The following is a 15,589-nucleotide window of genomic DNA, read 5'->3' on the forward strand; positions in this document are numbered from 1 at the left end:
GATTATAAGTTCTTATTCATAATTTGTTAGTAAAGACAATCTGATAACTCTTCCACTCTAGGAGTGATCATCATGTGGAGAGAATACATGATGACATCACGTGGAGTGAATCTGTGATGGGAGTTGGATGTCATGTTGAGAGATTCCATGACAGATCACGTTGAGAGAGTCCACGATAAAATGCTGATTGTAAACCTTACTAACTTGTCATGTTGAAAGATACCATGACAGCATCATGTTGAGTGAATCCGTGATGATAGTTTATTATGATTTTTGTCAAGTTTCATGTTGAGTGATTCCATGAATGAGTAATTGTTATAGGTTTTCATGTTGAGTGATTCCATGAATTGTATAGGATCTATGTAATTAGATTTCATGATTGATATTTTGGTTGTAGCTCTGTGTGACTATTCAACTAAAGACCTCTCTCTTTCTTAGAGGGAGTGTTAAAGATTGTACGTGAAATAGAGATCCTTATCTCTCAAAATCTGGATGTCATTACCATTATGGTCACCTTCAGCTGAAAATGACATTTATTGTAATATTAACTGTAAATGACATGTGTCATTCATATGTGTTGAGGCACCAATATTTGAAGAGTTGTAATTAATTATAGGAGTCATGAGAAATTGAAGAGACTTTTGATTGTTATCTGAGTGATCTCTTTATTGGTTATATATTTTGCTTCAAGTGAAAGGATTGTACACTTGAATATTTTATTATCAATAAATAAGATCTTTTATTGTGTGGCTGAGTTTTTCCCTTCATTCTAGAAGGGTTTTCCCAGGTTATTTCTAGTGTTTTATTGTTTTAGTTTTGACTATTTTCTTATTACTCTTTATCATTGACCTGTGGGCTCAAGATTTAACAAATCAACTATTGGTAATACATTGACAAGTACTCAAGGCAATCTCTTAACTGAGAATTATTACAACTCACAAACATAACACCAAACAAAAAGGGATTATGGCATTGTTATCATATTTGGGACTGTCAAGGGTAACATAGGACTCTACGAACTATTAAGAGATTTGGAAATGGTTCCTTTAATACTCATTATGGACATGGATCATATGGAGGAATGTGTGAGTTGCAAGATAGCAGTTTTATTTTGACAACTCACATTGATCTTAGATAGTCAACTATTAACACGCTATCAGGACTAATAATATTCAAATGATGAATCTTAGATATTAGAATGTAAAGATAGTATATCTTCAGCTACAATGAAACTAGTTAACTGTGAAGACAGTATATCTTCAGTTGCAATGAAACTAGTTCATTGTGAAGACAGCATATCTTCAGTTACAATGTAACTGGTTAACTATGCCTATGCATAGAATGGAAGGTCAACTGCCTTTGGTAAAATTAAATTTGATCAAAGCTTCAGTTAAGAGAGTTTTCATGTAAGGAGACACAGGTCTTTCACATTATGTTGTTCTTGTCATAATTTATTTCTTTCAGCATGTAGAGTGTACTGGAAGGAACTTCATCACAGTTGATCATACATAACGGTGCCCAGCATTACCAGATGGGGATATGCATTGAACAGCTACAATGAAGCTAAATGAAGGTATATTAAATAAGTGGAAATGGCAGCTGAGATGAATGACATGGGAAATGTAATAACATCATATGAAAAGGATTCAAGATACACCATGTTTATTGACATGGGATGATTTTCTTCCTTGACTGGGGAATTAGTACAGATGGTGTGAAGAAAGGAATGAGACAGAGACCAGCATAGAACATCAGAACCAGCAGAAGAGCATAACTGTGAGCAACTGCCGAATAGTAGGCCAGAAACTAGTCAGTCAAGGTGGCATGAAACAAAACTTTATCAAAGGCCTATAAAGAAAGGCAAGACATGAGTAGAATTTTCTTTCATTGTTCAGAGGAGAAAACTCATAAAGGACTCTCCAATCGTAATACTAAGTTCCCTCTTAACCTTGCAAGCATCACAAACCTTAGTAATAAGGTCTTTCCCAAAATTTTCGAGCACTTGCCCATTATGAACAGGCTAAGGACTTTCAGACAGATTTTTCTCGAAAGGCAGGCTTTTAAACACAGCTTGTTCCTTGCATTAGGAACTACTCATGAAGTTGCACATAGACTCATAGTACATTCCAGCACCAACTCAGACCTCATTGTATCATTGGAGTACACCTTCTCATGAAAATTTCACATAACCAGGAGAAAATGATGCAAGAGCATACGGGTCTGCAGGTAATCATGCATTTTCCAAAAACAAATTTGTGAAATTAGAGTTTTCTACTTCAGGCAGATTTCACTCACTATAGGTTGTTTTAAAAACAAAATTGATTTTCAGAATTGGTGAAGGCTACAAAAAAATTCTTTGAGGGGAATTTAAATAAAGGAATTTCAGAAAATGTTCTAAAGAATTCAAGACATAATTCCTCCTCACAGTTTTCAAGAAATTAATTTTCTTTGACTGTAACTAGTAAAAACAGTTTTATGAAAAATTTAAATTTCATAGATTTGTCTAGAATATGGCAAATGGCTTTGCTAGAAGTGTTTCCCCTTGATAGCGGCTCTATTACTGTATCGTCTAGATAGCACCAAATAAGGTCTCTCTAACTTGTCTCCCCTAGATGATTGCTTTAGAAGTTTCCCATCTTCGTAGCAGTCAACATGGATATATTCTCACATATTCACCAATTTTTAGATGTTTTCAAGCTCCAAGTGAAAGTTACTTAAAATTTTGATTGTTTTGGCACCGGATACACACATCCAAAGTTCTGAATTGATTATTTTAAATTGGCTAGGCATTATGAGTGTGAACACTTAGCAAAGATGACTATTTTGCAGATTAAATAGAGGAATGTAAGATACCTCTTCTTGAATTTTAGTAGGGACAATGCAGATTTAAAACTAGATTTTATATAATTGTGGACAAAGGTTAAAAATAACACCATACTAGATAAAAATTCAGTCCTAAAAGGAGCATTTTAGAGGTAAGTTTTGGGAGAAATGAACCAACCTTTAAAGAGAATGAGATCCCATATATAATTGAGTTTTTTAGGGGACAAAAACAAATTTTGAAGAAGGCTTTGTAATGACAGAATCTTGTGAATGAATGTGTGGTGCCACATGCTGAGCACTATTATTTAAAAAAATAAAGAATACAAATTAAAGAAAGGGATGTGAAACACCTTTGCTGGAAGAAATGATTCTCTCATTTGCTAGGAAAATGGTGTCTCAACCTTGCATTAATATAAGGTTACTGCTGATTAATGATGATAGGGGTTCAGAGGCTTGCCCCCAACTATTATGCAAAAATGAACTCTAATGAACATGACCACAAGTCACTACAAAATGTAGTTTTACAAGCAAGTATAGTTGGGAAGAATTTGCTGAGGTGTCTTTCATCTAAAGCAACCATTGCTACAGACAAACATGCTAGATAAGTATCATCCAGCTAAAGACATAAAACTCATTCAATGTGATAACAATAACGTGTCAAACATCCAAACAAATATTGGCTTTTCTTTCACAACATTCCTCTCCATAACTTCAATTTAGCCATGTTGCTTAGATATGGTATTCTGCAATAGAATGAATTATAATAAACATGACCACAAGTCACTTCAAAAAGCGGTGTTAAAGAAGAGTGCAGAAGAAGTTGCCGAGGTGTATTTCATCCAAAGTCTAGATAAGCCTCATCCAGCTAAAGACAAAAGTGATTCAATATGATAAGGATCACCTAGCACACTGACCGCATTATTCAAACAGCCTACACTCATAGTAACCACATCAGGCACATTATCTAGCTTTGTGAATACATCCCTCTGCAATACCAATAGTGAAATGCCTAAATCTTACAGGCTTGTTGAATGCTGGTGCCACCCAATTCCCCAATTTTAATGGATTATCTTAAAAATTTCCACAAGCCACTGAAAGAGTAACAATCTTCTTAGATGGCAGTAACATGTTTTCCACTAGACATTTGAATTCTAACTTTCATATGGATCTAGTCTATATTTCCACCACTTCTGTAAGGCACAGGGATACCCTCCAGGTTCCTTTCTATAAGATGTGCACTGGTCAGGTGTTTCTTTGGTTCCATCTCTTGCCTTTAGCCCCCGTTATATTGAATATCCTATAAGGACTCTTTATAATTAAAACTTTTTCTCACTAATGCTTTTAACAGTTATTGCAACTTCTTATCAAATATCAATATACCTAGTATTTATGATTTATCAAGAAACATTTTTCATTTTGTAATATATTCCTGAATCCTAGCTATATGAAGCAATGGAAAAAGCAAACCCCCAGTATAGCTTCTGTTGCTTCTTCCGTGGCAATGATGTATTCTCTTTCTGTGATTAAATAAAAGATTACAACAGGTAAGTAAAACAAGTAAAGATGAAAAAGTAAGTAATCTTCTTTTTTTAATTAAATCTCTCTGATTTACACTCAAATTTATCTCTAACAAATATTTTCAAATGTGATGTTTGTGGATCTTCAGTTATTAACCATGCTTTCTGTATTGCGACACTCATTCCTAGCACATGGAAATGATTCCTCTAGCACAACACTTTGTTGAAACTCTGTTTGGATAATATCCTTCTTCCCACCAATTTCACCCACCACATTGGTCCTCTCTCCATTTGTCTTTCCTTCAGAATTATTGTTACAAGTCATATAGATTGCAACCTAGAAATGAAAAAAATATTCTGAAAGAAATACATTATGCAATGAGCCTAATTTGTGGATGGTTCCAGATAACTGCTAACTTGTTTGCAGCTGTACCTTTCATCTTTTTAAAATATGAAGTATTCTTCTTAATTTGTAAACGTCTCCTACGTAACTCCTGAACAAAGGAGATAAAACAAGCAATCAGAAAGATGACGTACATTTCCCATCACTCACAAGCAAAGAGAAAAGTTAATAAACACCCCTGGATGAAAATGCAATTAAAAATGTGGTTTAATTATGAAGCCAGCCTCCTTTCATAGGTAGACAGTTATCAAAATCCCAACAATATCACAATATTCAAGCCAATTTGCATCAATTATTGATGACATCAATTTAGACTGAGGCAGAATATCACATTTCCACAAAGGTACATTATTGTATGCTACATTACAAGGTTCATGCCCAAGTTCACATTTGGAAAGGATACAATTTGAAACAAGTTTGCCAGCTAATAAAAGTCAAGAAAGAAACACAATAGGTTCAAAGAGTATAAAATTGTAAATTTGCATATTTTTACAAAACAACAAGTATTACATGGATTTACAAAGATAGTTCTGCAGGTTTTACATATTAACCAGAATCTATGGTATGTAGATTTACGTTAAGTCGACATTTAGTGTGTTCTAGATGAAGACAGTTACAGGTTTGCATGGTTGCCTACCTAGGTCCCTAAAACTATGGTCACTTTATTTGCAGATTGGCTAGCCAAATTGATTCTAGCAATAATCTGTTGTTTAAGTCTTGGAACCTCCCTGTGATCTCTGGTTGTTTTTAATATCCATATTACTATGAGATGTTAAATCTATTTTTTATGTGGACTTCATAATTAAGTTTCTGTTTCATTCACTATTCTTGGTCATCTTGTTCTATTGGTATCTTTGATTAAGAGATGGGTGATCTTTCACAATGATTTTTCGTAAGAGTCCCTATTGGGGTCATTAAGAGTCCCTATTATGTGAAAGTTCATTGACATTGTTGATACTATTGACAAAGGATGGTTAGCTTCAAGTGATTGGAGATGTCATCTCCCCTCCCGCTCTATAGCCTATGGTTTTAAACTTAGCCTATTTCTGTACCCCGATAGGCCTAAGTTATAAACAAGAGGTGTCGTGGTGTGGAGGTGGAAAATTAGTAATATCAAATGTTACCCACCTTCCACTGTATCTAAGTTGTTTCTATTCATTCTACAGTAGTGGTGGTCCCCTATCTGATATGGCAGTTGACTGCCAACTCCCTTCCTTCTGACTGCCACCGTAGCCACCTTCTGTCATGGACTTTGTAACGTCTGGAGCTGCATGTTGCACCCAGCATAACATCCATTCTTGCATTCGATGGAGTGGGCCGAGCATTTCTTTAGGATGGGAAGCATGGAGGGAGTCACTTTTTGCATGAAGAACAGATTTCTCACTAAGGTGAATTACCATTTCTCTGAGGGGCAATCTTCGCTCTGAACTCTGAATAGGACATAGCCCCTATTTGGATTCAATTCTTTTTCCAATCAATTTTATGGTTATGCATTCATGGGGCATTAACATTGGATGAATTGCACATGATCGCAACTGTTTAGGAACTGAGATGTGGATCATCTTCAGCATTGGATGCTTGAACTGGAGGCATATTCACAGGGTCGGAGTTCTAGCAAGATGGTGCTATGGGCGAGCCAAGCATGATGGGCGGAGGACTGAAGCATGAGATTGACCAACGATTTCATTCTGAAGAAGTTTTTTGCAGTTGCTAGATTTTCGATTAGATAAGGAGCCATTTTCCATGGTTGGACCAAGTTCTGAGGGTGGACCACACCCCAGGCTATCATGTATTTCATCCTGCCTAGTACTTTACAAATTGGATACATTTGTTTTGCTATGATCATTGAGCTGCTGTAGTGAAGTTAGAATTCTTGATGTGTGCACATTTTCTTATATCTGTGACAATGTGGTGTTTGGTCATGTTAACTTATAACTTTAACACCCAGCTGTGAGTGTGTTGTCGTGTGCTGGTTATTATAGTCTAGAATCAATATCAGTAAACTCCTCATTGTAGTACAGTATTGCATATTAGTTATATCTTATTGCTTGGATTCAATCTCTTTCAAGTTTCCAGAATAATCTAGATTATTCAGATTTGCATTCTTGATCAGAGCTCATTCCAGGAAGTGGCTGACATCTTGGTTTTCCATGAAGGACTTGGAGATTTTGTTTAAGCTGTTGTTTTATGATCTTCCTTTGGTATTAATCATTTTTCTTCAAGCTTCAAGATTTGCAGGTTGCATTTGAAGTTGGCATGAAATGATTGGTAGGTACTCATGGAGACTAGTGAGATTTCAGTGAAGCTAGTAAGATACTGAGAGGGGGGTGAATCAAGATCTATAAATTTTTTATCTTCTTTAAATAAATCAAATGCATTCACCATTAACCAATCTCATATCAGCATCATGAATCATATAACCATAAACTGAAATAGATCAACTATTCATCACATCCTAAACATGAAAGTAAATGTAAACACATAACAAAAAAGATTTGGTTACCCAAAAACCCTCCAAAGTGAAGGTAAAACTGGGGTGGGGATAACACCCACAAATCTTCACTACTGCAACAATAAAGTGTGCATGTTAAGCCTACAATGTTTGATCACTTCTAGTGATCTACCCAGTGAGGGGTCTACCCTATTAAGAGCTTACAAGACTTACTCAATCTACTTTAATTAAAGCAATTAAACTTACAACTCAGTAAGCACTCTGTTAGGAGATTTGTATAGGTATGTTAGGACCACTCTGTTAAGAGATTTACCTTAATTCACTTGCTAGAATGTATCAGTACCTAATCCTTTGGTTAGCACTCTGATGCTTGATTATGGATCTCCTCTTTCCAATTCCTAGTCCGTTCTCTAATCTGATAAACTTTTTTTTGTAGCATCCAAACATAGTCCCTTTGGCATACACACTTCTCTCCTTCACTCACTCCTTCACTCTCTCTTTTGATTTAGGGTTTAGATCCTCCTTAAATAACCAACTGGAGAAGGTTATAGATCATAATCAACGATCCAGATTTCTCCCTTTTGTCGCTTAATCCTTCCATTTTTCTAATTGGTTACATTTCCTTCATAGGGATTAATGATCTCTGACAAAAAGCGTAAAAAACTCCTTATCTGTCTCAACAATCATTAAATCATGTATAGAAGTTGGCCAAAATGGTTTACATAAGTGTTTGTGCCTTTCCAAACACATATACCAAAACTTATTTTCTCAGCACATGAATATTCTAATGCTCAGTCATGACTAATACTCATGTTGTCACTCGACTTTTGACTACTCTGCACTAACTGTTTAACTTGGCATGAATTATCTTTGTTTAGCTCGGCGTCTACTGACTTCTAACTTACTCAACATAAACTATCACTCAGTACATATTGGGGTGGTCGATAACCAAAGACTTGCTCAACTCAAACTGAAATGTGAACAAGTCCAAATGCATCATTTAGCCTTCAATGGATGGCTTGGTTGCAATGATGACTGACCAACTCTTCCTAAGAAATGACTAACTATTTGACACTAGTAGGCAACATGACTTGGAGATCAACAATCTTCTCCTTTGACATTAGTGGTAAAAACACTTTGTCGTGATTCCTAAGGAGGTTGCCTGGAAACAATCTGCAATTTGCTCATGTCATCAAATTTGGTTCTTTCTCCTTCATTTTCCTCTTCATCTTCATGCTTTACTATTAGTTTCCTCCTCAGTCTCTTCTTCTGACCTTTCTCAATCCCTTTAGCTATTGGTTTCCTCTTTGTTGGGGACTTGCCCTTAACTAACTTTGTAATCTTTACAGTCCCTTTCTTTGGCTCGATAGCTACAAGAGATGTTGCATTAGATCCTTGCCTGGTTACTCTCCTTTGAGCTGTAGAGGAGGGATGTGTAACCCCTTTCTTTAGATTCCTCTTGACCTTTGGATCTACAATTACAATAGTCTTTCATTTTGGTGCCTAGGGCTTGGCAACTACTAATTCCTTTCCTTTTGATTCATCTTCTTCATCTTCCTTAGTCTCCTCATCTTCCCCTTTGCCTTTTGTGATCTGCAGGGGTCCTCTCCAAGTTTACCTTCCAGATCTGCCATCATCTTCCTTTGGTATTAATTATTTTTCTTTGAGCTTCAAGATTTGCAGGTTGCCTTTGAAGTTGGCATGGAACGATTGGTAGATACTCATGGAGACTAGTGAGATTTAGGTGAAACTAGTAAGATACTGAGGGGTGGGTGAATCAAGATCTATAAAACTTTTATCTTCTTCAAACAAATCAAATGCATTCACCATTAACCCATCTCATATCAGCATCATGAATCATATAACCATAAACTGAAATAGATCTAATTATTCATTACATCCATAAACATGAAAGTAAATGTAAACACATAACACAAAAGATTTGGTTACCTAGAAACCCTCCAAGGTGAAGGTAAAACTGGGGTGGGGATGACACCCACAAATCTTCACTATTGCAGCAATAAAGTGTGTCTGATAACGCTACAGTGTTTGATCACTTCTAATGATCTACCCGGTAAGGGGTCTGCCCTACTAAGAGCTTACAAGACTTATTTAGTCTACGTTGATTAAAGGATTTAAACTTACAACTAAGTGTACAGGTCTCTTAGGACCACTCTATTAAGAGAATTACCCTAATTCACTTGCTAGAATCTATTAGTACTTGATCCTTCGGTTAGCACTCTGATGCTTGATTACAGATCTCCTCTTTCCAATTCCTGATCCTTTCTTTGATCTGATAAACTCTGTTATGTACTTCATTACTTGGTTTCTCTACCTGGTTCTTGATTCTAACATTCAAACATAGCCCCTTTTGCATACACACTTCTCTCCTTCACTCACTCATTCGCTCTCTCTTCTAATTTATGGTTTGTATCCTCCTTAAATAACCAACTAGAGAGGATTTTGGATCATAATCAATGATCTAGATTTCTCCCTTTTGTCGCTTAATCCTTCCATTTTTTTGATTGGTTACACTGCCTTCATAGGGACTAATGAGCTCTGAAAAAATGCGTAAACAACTCCTTAACTGTCTCAATAATCATTAAATCGTGTATAGAAGTCAGCCAAAATGGTTTACATAAGTGTTTGTGCCTTTCCAAACACATATACCAAAACTAGTTTACTCGACACGTGAATACTCAGTACATATTGGGGTGCTTGACAATCGAAGACTTGCTCGGCTCAAACTAAAATGTGAACAAGTTCAAATGCATCATTGGGCCTTCATTAGGTGGCTCGGTCACAGTAATGATTGACCAGCTTTGCCTAGGAAATGACTAAGTATTTGACACTGATAGGCAACATGACTTGGAGATCAATAGCTAGTATCTCTTCTGCATAGAGATGTGTGCTGAAATGTTACTTGCTATGAGTATTTTAACAAAAAGACCAAAGAGCCTAAACCTAGTTAGGGACGTGAATCCATCATGATACTAAAACATAGATATAGATACTCCTACCTGGCCTACTACAGATTTGACTAGAGATTGATATATATGCTCCTACCTGGCCTACTACTCTTCTGGTATGACTGTGAGTTCTAATACTAACTCTTGAGCTCAATGTTAGTATGTTCAAGCAACCTCTCTACTAAGTTTGATTAGGATTGATATTGACCGCCTCCCTCCATATCAGTTCTCGTTGGATGCCCCTACTCATCTCCCCCCCTCCCTGTTAGGAGTTGAATGAGCATGTCAAACTTGATACCTATAGACAATCCACTATCACTAACCCTCCTAGAGGTTTACGTCTGAGGATGGCCTTCTATGTTGAGCACTTTCTAGAGATCCGTGATGGGATTATTGTTCGTCCTAGCTACCTATCTTGACATTGTAATGCCTTACATATCTCTCTGGGCTCCTTCAAAGTTGGTTCTCACTGTCTTTGGGCCCAGACTAACTGTCATATGGATAGCAAAGACCGGATCTGTCAGTTGTGTACTCTAGCAGACGTCAAGACAAAGACTCGCTATATTTTCTGTTGCTCTATCTTCTATGAGATCAAGGGGAGATTTCATTGTCTCTTCCATGAGTGTTTTTCTCTTTCAGCTTTCTTCAGTTACATTGACCAGCAGTGACTTGCACTTTACCTTCAAGAGGCTACCCTGCTCCACGATAGTAGTTTACAGTCACTACTTCCTTCCCTACATACCTTTGCTCAGCTCATTACTGCCTTTTTCTCACCCTTATCTTCGTCTCGAGATGTGAAAAGGTCATCCAGTACCACCAGTCACTCTAGGTCTGTCAGATTCCGTAGCAATTTCTTTCAATAGCGACACTCCTCTAGTAGCTCACATAGACAACTCAGGGCTCATGATCACCCACAATCATATCCTTCTGTGACCGATTTCTTTTTGTCAACAAAGGACTCCTAGTCCTTGCCTTGGCACTTCTCTTCTCTTCTTGTATCTTGTTTCTTGTTTGCTTTTCTCGGGCACCATTTGGTGCTCCTACTTCTGTCAACTATCTTGTTGTAAGCTCTCAGTCCCACAGACCCTTTGTGGCCTTTTGTTGGACATTAATTCTATTATCTTATCTAATCTTATCTTAAAGAGAAAACTAGCATTTGTCATAAGCTTTAATTCCTTGGTGGTGTATGCATAAGATAATGCATTATGAACTTGAAGAAAATATTGGCATTTGTTATAAAGCTTCAATTGCTTGCTAGTGTACGCGTAAGACAATCTTGTGGCACCCTTCTGGTCTACTCAAGGAGTGAATGATCTAAGAGGTATTGCCCACTTGAACATCAAATGCAGTCTTCAATTTATACCATTGTCTTCTCATATGGGTCAGTCTTGAATATCAAATTTCTAAAGACTTGTTAAGAAGAAGATACACGGTTTAATGAATTTTTGTTCTCCTTATTTCTTGATCTTGAGCTATGGATCTATATCTAATGACTTATTTGGAGAGGTACAAGAAATGGTATGTTGCTTTGGGCATATTCTTTATAATGTGGGAATGTTTGGCTTCTTTTATCTACCTTCAATATCAGGAACTTACATCTATTGCTGCCATGTTTTCATCATAATCTGAATGTTAGATGTTGATATTCTTTCATGTTTGGATGTTAAAGAATATCTTACTTCTGTTGATATTCTTTCATGTTTGGATGTTAAAGATATCTTACTTCACATAGCTTGGCACATGTTAGTGTGGTATAAGGATATGGTTTGATTTCCAGGTTCTTTCTTTAATCTTGTTCTTCTTCGCCGATGTTTGTATTCACATTACATTGGATTTGATATTTATGGGAAGCCATGGTAATCAGTATGTTTGTGGTCATGACTTGTTCATTATTCTTGGGTGGCAACATAGAGGTTACTTGATCTCTTTGTGTGGAGAACTTGGGAGAGCTATGAAGACTACTGGTTAGAGATTATCGTTGCACTATGTGATTGAGGGATTAGCCACATCCTCTATGAACTCTGCAAGAGGCAGACTTGTGTAATGGTTTGAACATGTTTTCATATTTGACATTACCCATGCAGGAGTTTTGGGATATGTTGTTTGTTCGTAGGTAGGTTATCCTTGTTACTTTGGTTCGCAAGATACTAATGTGATGATGAGTTTTCTCGTTGTATTTATTTTGGATACATGAGGTATGAAATCTGTAGGTGTGTATAGACTATTTATTAGAGAAGGATGGTTCGAATGTGAATTGTCTGTACCCACAAGATTGATTCACAACTAATGCAGACCTTACGTAGCCTTGTTTGTGGTCACATACAAGGACTTTTTGGCTGATTGTGGGTTGATATGTTTATAACAAGGAGTTCTTCCTATGATGTTTTGAATACCATAGATTGAAGTATGGTTAGCTTAATGAGTTGCAAATTGTTTTAGTTGCCATTCCAAGTCCAACTACTATTTGTAAGGCAATTACTCAGAGCCATTTGTTATGATTTGAATTTGACACTTGTACTCATCTAAAGATTGGTGCAGATTTCAATGACAATTGGCATGCTACACTTTGGCATGTTCCTTGTTTAATCATGGTGACATGATGTGAGGATTTTTTTGCTTGAAGGGATGTTTCTCCCTTGTTGGTGATTACTATAGGTGCATTTGCAATGTATAATATCAAGTGGGAGAATGTTAGGATTAAGATATCATCTACCTTAAAAATCCTATGTAACAATGCATTATTATAACATCATTGGATAGTATCCTTCTGCACTTGGGTGTATATGAAAAAAAATTATAATATGTATTCTCACCATTGTTTATAATATATTTATAAAGGACGAAGGGTTCCAGTAGCAATGGTAAAGGTGACTCGTGTACATAAATATTTAATTAATGTTGTTTCCATATGAGATGCCTCAAATGCGATGGTACAAGACAAGTGACAAGTACAAAAGAGTGACTATGGGCTTCTCCAAGTGGGCATTTGGAAAGAGGCAACAAGTATCTCTTCATATTCCTTCATTTGTTACATGCCATGTGATGTTTCATTTCCATGTTTGGTTGCTTAGGTTAAAGGGAAATTTTTGGAGCCAAAACCTATATCCTACATATTATGATATTCGTAGGAAGCAAATCAAGGTTGAGATTAGAATAAAGAGTCATGTTTGGATGCCAAGTTTGCCACATACAACCTCTTTACAAAACTATAAAATCAGCTCCTTGGAAGTAGAAAGTAAAATGAATAGTTGAATGTAGAGGTATTCCTTATATTGCAAGTAAAGGGACAAGTTGGAGTAAAGAGGCTGTGCACAGGGAAACAAGTGCTTCTATATTGGAGGAAGATAGAATTGTGTGACATGCTGTGGTCTAAATCAAAGATAATGCATACTTAGCATCTCTTATTGGTGGAGTCTTTTCTTGCGATCCCTTGGAATAAAAGCATTACAAGGGTGAACAAAAGTAGGTTCTACACCATCTGCCGCAATGAAACAAGAAAATAACAAAATATTAAAACAGAGATACTGATCACATCATCCAAAAGGAGGAAACAACAAAAAACTGACCCACAAAAACATCAGACAAACCAAATAATGATCCTAATTCAGACACAGAACTGGGGTAAATTTTAAATACAAGTTCCAAGGAGAAGGACAATTTAGCTCTTCCGACGCCACACATAGGAAGAGAGGATTCATTTCAGTCTGTTACTACAACCAGGGGGCAGAATTCACATCTAGAAAGACTGAAATATTTGGAGAACCAGAACAAATCACCTCATTAGTAGGGATGATCCTACCCAGAATCCATTGAATTTCTGAAGATAATTAAATTCAATTTCTCAACTTAGATTAAAAGTCTTCCCCAAATGGAAGGTCATGTGTGCAGAGTACATCACCCGAAATCCAAAATAGCAATGCCAAAGGGAATCCCTCCCACAGTCAAAGCACTGTAGCATGGATCTTTTGAATTCCATCTCAATTCATAGCCTACAAACACACAGTAAAAAAAACATACCAAGAAGCCATGAATGCATTACCAGAGAGTGCTCGATGAGCTGAAAAAAGAAGGCATGAGTGTATTCGTGCTGGCTATAAGTTCTTATATGTCAAGCCTTGAATAGCCAGTGACAACTGCCACTATCCCTCTCCATTCATTCCAAAGTATGCCAATTTTTTTCACTTATGCATCGGAGATTAGGTAGGGCCTGCATCTGCACCGTCATAGCTTCAAGAGCTTCCCGAGCGCACCAGTGGATGGAGACAGTGGGCAGCACAAAGGGTGATAAGGCAGGGGGGATCTAACCTCCGCCATAAATGAGAGATGTTCAATGGCATCATGGTGAGGAAATCTATAGTACAATTTCCTTCCTAATTCGATGCTTAAAAGAAATGCACTTGAAATAGTTATCTGACATAATCTAATAGTTAGAAAGAAGCAGTATTAAAAAATTCACAGAAACTTCCAAATGTTCTCCAACTTAGGGATTTTTACAATTTAGGGTAATTCGCATGACCTAAAGCCGTGTCCATCAATTTAAATTACTTAGATGATGCAAATTCCCCCGAATTGTAAAAATCCCCAAGTTGGAGAACATTTAGTAAGGCTGTCATCAGACAATCCTGTGATGCATTTGAGTGTGACATATGTTTATAAATCTTAAGAATATTTTCAAACACTTACTGCACAGCAAATAATCTCAACGATTTGCCAAAAACAAAAGTTTATAGTGAAATTTATTTGAAATGAAGACTTTAAGGTTGGACGTACCTTGAGCTTGCATAGCTGGGTGTGTGAGATTGAACTGGATTGAAAATTAGTCTGAAGAAGATCAGTAGCAGCCATCGCTGCCTCCATCCTGGCGTCGTCCTCTTCCTCCATCAAGACTTGATGATGTTACACAATCTAAATGTGAAGTAAACAAGAGTTCTTGTTGACCTAGAGTCTGTGTCTTATGTGAGTCCCTATCTTATGCGAGGAATAAGAAAGAAAGTTCAAATATTTATACACTGAAAATTTTAAATTATAATTATTATTTATAAAATTTATTAATTTTATCAAATTTTAATTATACATATACATAAATATTCATTTCATTCTTTAATTTCTATCAATTTATTTGTATAATTAATAATTTAATTGTACAATACTTAACATATATTTATAATTATTAATTTTTAAATTATTTTTTATAATTTATTTAAATTTTTTAAAAAAATTATCGGTAAATGGCCAATGGTCATGATAATTGATTATTATAAGAATAAATATACAAATACAATAGCGTTCCACTGTTCAAATGATCACTAGTAGGAAAAAACGGGGAAAGAAAACCTCCAGTCTAGTGTGGGACCAAAGTCCTATATTATTACAACATAAAAAGGGCATTACCCCAATCCAATAAATTATGTCCCATATGTTATAA

The 15,589-nt window shown here is 36.2% G+C and overlaps 1 long non-coding RNA gene across 1 annotated transcript; it reads right to left on the bottom strand.

Moving 5' to 3' along the window:
• Positions 1–4,324: 4,324 nt before the first annotated feature.
• LOC149550566 (uncharacterized) lies at positions 4,325–15,074 on the bottom strand. The gene is made up of 2 exons (XR_016354534.1): positions 14,935–15,074; positions 4,325–4,834 (listed from the first exon to the last, which is right to left on the bottom strand). It is a non-coding gene; the product is annotated as an uncharacterized LOC149550566 (long non-coding RNA).
• Positions 15,075–15,589: the final 515 nt, after the last annotated feature.

Source organism: Cupressus sempervirens, chromosome 7, assembly GCF_028749045.1.
Source record: "Cupressus sempervirens isolate cs-2001-9-10 chromosome 7, ASM2874904v1, whole genome shotgun sequence".
Classification (NCBI taxonomy): Eukaryota; Viridiplantae; Streptophyta; class Pinopsida; order Cupressales; family Cupressaceae; genus Cupressus; species Cupressus sempervirens.